The following is a 3325-nucleotide window of genomic DNA, read 5'->3' as shown; positions in this document are numbered from 1 at the left end:
AATGAGAATTCAAAAGTGAATTGGGACGAGATTATTGCCTTCTAAATTAGAAGAAATAGTAGGTAAGAAAATGGAGAGAAGAAAAAGTAAGAGTAAAATAGAAAGGAAAAACTTTGTTTCTCTTTCATTAAGTTATTTTAGAGTTAAAATATCTAGAATGTGATAATCACATCTACAAACATCAGTAAAATAAGAGCTGGATCAAACATATGTAATATATAAGAAGATTATTTATTTTTTAATGTTTGTAGATTATTAAAATAAACTGGTGATATTGCATTAGTTTTCTTAATCGCTTTATTATTCAAAATCCTATATACAACAGTTTAAAAACCAATAAAATTAAAAATATTTAAATATTTTTTTAAATTAGTTTAGGATCCATGTTTTTAGTAAAAATAAGGTAGAATTTTTTTTAGTTAATATGGTGGGGAGACGACGAGTTTTGAGCTAGCATGACGGTGAGACGACGGGTTTTGAGTTAATATGGCGGGGAGACGGCGAGTTACTAAAACATGTCGTCTCGAACTCCTAACGTGAAGATGACGGCAAGCTAGTAAGAAGACGAATAAGGAATTTGAATTTTGAAGGGATATATTGGAACATCTCTTAAAATGAAACATTTTCGGGAATTATAACAAAAAAAAACACCTAAATCAACATGTACACAATCAAAAAAGACGGCTATAAAGAAATAATTAGTTAGAGCATTGGCAGTCTATTCTCCATCTCTATCTCTATAATTATACTAAAAATATTATATTTTCTCTCTTATTTTCAATTAAATAATATTTTTTTATATTTTTATCATTATATTTTCTATCTCCTTCACTCACGACTATTTTGAAAAATATTAAAAAATTATAGAGATAAAAAATACGTTTCTCTAAATTTAACCATAAACGGTAATATTTCTCTCTTCTTCTCTCACAACAACTTTTAACTATCTCTAAAAAAAATAAAGAATTATCTCACATAATTTAGAAAATTGATCGGGAATGCTATAAATTACCATGAACGTGAAGCTTCAATTTAAAACTCTGGAAATAGCCTTTTAAGTTTTTTTATTCACCGAAAATGTAGACAACATGTATCAATAGTTTTAACAAAAATATTAGTATAATATAACGCATGATGCATTAATTCTAGATGGATGCATTTAACCCCTCTTCAAAGATACGGACAAAAGATCCCATGCCAGTAGCGGGAAGGGAGATGCCAATCTCGATGTCTTGACTCTTTTCTTTGCAAGCATTCATGGATATCGATTCACTATAATCAATAGAAATTGTTTCAATCTTTTTGGGCTTTCCCCACCCAAAATCCATGTCATAAAATTTGAGCTTTGGTGTTCCAGCAACTCCAATGAGTGTTTCTGGAATTCCATTGCTAAAAAAGTCTTCGAATGATGCTATATCTTTCATGATTCCATTCTTATCGGTCAAAGTCTCATGTAGACTTTCTCCGAGCAATTTTGCAGCATTCACGAACCCTTCTTTTCCAGTTAACTTTGCGGTGTTTTCAAAAGCGCCACACCAACCAATACAGTTGCCGAAGTAGGCTGCTGGGATCGTGGGTTTCATCCGTGCCCTACAATCGATGGTGAAACCAAATAGTTGTAGCTCATCCTTGCGTGTTTTCGCTTTGCAACTCCAGATATAAGCGCACGCAACGGTAAAAGAAGATACGTATGCTAATGTTGGTAGTTGCGTTGAAACCAAAATTTTCAACCGATCAAGCGCAGTTCGAGGCAATATAAAGGTGGCTCGAACTTTATCAGTTGGTCTACATAGTTTTGGAGTTTCATACTCTTTAAAGGTTTCAACTTTGGCAAACTTCAAATAGCTTTCTTCTAGTTTTGGGTTGTTTTCCACCCTATCATAAACCGGCAAAGTGTCATTAGCTAGAAACCACTCATCCGTACCAAATCGAGTAATTGAAGTCCACGCCTTCAAGAACTGAAACCTGGTGCTAGCATCACCCAAGCAATGGTGATTTGTCATTCCAATGGAGAATCCAGAGTTTGGAAACAGAGTCACTCGAACAGAGAACAACGGGATCTTTGTGGAATCTAAAGTTTTATCAACCTCACCCAACAGAGGTATAAGATCATAAAACATTCCACAATCTCGGGGATGGTTTCCGGTTAGCTTGTTGAAATCAAGGTCACTTTTCGCAAAAGTAACTGTGACTGAATCACCTTCAACATACCGGATCTCGGGCTTTTGGGTACCAGTAGGATATACGAACAAGTTACCAGCGAACGGGAAAAAATGTTGAAGGGTGATTGATAACGAGTGTTTGAGGTTTGGAATAATGGTTTCAGTGAATTGAGTTTGTGTGATGGAGAGCTCATAAAAGAATAGATAGTGAATAGGAGGTTGCGTTAGCCAGAAGAAGTCGAAGTAGGTGAGTGGCAACACCCTTTCGCCTACGGTGGCGGCTGGTGGTGAAACTTGGGACTCGATGGGAAAGGAAGCCGTCATATGTTGTTGCTTCTTCATAAATATCCCAGGATTAGCATACTTATACAGGAACAGATACATCCTCATCACTTATCAATTTCACATCTATGTTTGTTATTATCTTTTCTTTATTTTACAAATAATCCTAATTTATTTTAATCACAAAAGTCTTCCACGTGCCATTGCTTTATATGTGGTTAATTCATAGCCTTTCTACTTATTCTTTTTTGAAACTCCTAGCCTTTCTATTAAATAATATTCCTTATTTGAAAGATGCATTTATCTAAGAGACATGATTACAGGATATAATAATAATAATATAAAACAAAAAAATAAAAATAGAAAAATCGAAGACCAAATACATTGCAATAGCATCATTTAAGACGTCAGAATAGTATTAGAGCTGAATTAAATTTTTTTTAATCATCTAAAGTTAATTGTCATGATATCCTCAAGAATTTAAAAAAAACATATTTGATTTTAGTAATTCAAAATATGCTCCCGGTCTGCGTTAAGCCAAATTTTCAAAATATACCATAATTGTCCTAGTTTCAAAATATTGGTCGCCAACGAGCTATTTGACTAACGGTGTTAGATTCCGTTAGTTTTTAATGACGTGGATGGTGACGTATACGATTATGTGGCAAAAATAGAGACGTGTACAGCTAATATGGTAAAAGATTATTTTCAAATTAAAAGTAAATTTTTCTAACAAAATAAATGAACCGAACCCCTTTTTTTAACAAAAATAAACGAACTCTATTACTTTTTTAACAAATATAAATGAACGAACCACTTTTTTAATAAATATAAGCTAACCAAACCACTTTTTTTAACAAAAATAAATGATCTGAACCTCT

At 33.1% G+C, this 3325-nt stretch overlaps 1 pseudogene; it reads right to left on the bottom strand.

The window, feature by feature from the left end:
* Positions 1 to 1145: 1145 nt before the first annotated feature.
* Positions 1146 to 2552, bottom strand: LOC143539490 (malonyl-coenzyme A:anthocyanin 3-O-glucoside-6''-O-malonyltransferase pseudogene; annotated as a pseudogene).
* Between the last annotated feature and the right edge of the window lie 773 nt (positions 2553 to 3325).

The sequence above is a fragment of the Bidens hawaiensis genome, unplaced genomic scaffold (assembly GCF_021521415.1).
Source record: "Bidens hawaiensis isolate Kalapana, Puna unplaced genomic scaffold, B.hawaiensis_p1.1 tig00011899_1, whole genome shotgun sequence".
In the NCBI taxonomy this organism is placed as follows: Eukaryota; Viridiplantae; Streptophyta; class Magnoliopsida; order Asterales; family Asteraceae; genus Bidens; species Bidens hawaiensis.
Note: the sequence above shows the minus strand (reverse complement) of the source record. Positions and strands in the feature narration are given on the sequence as shown.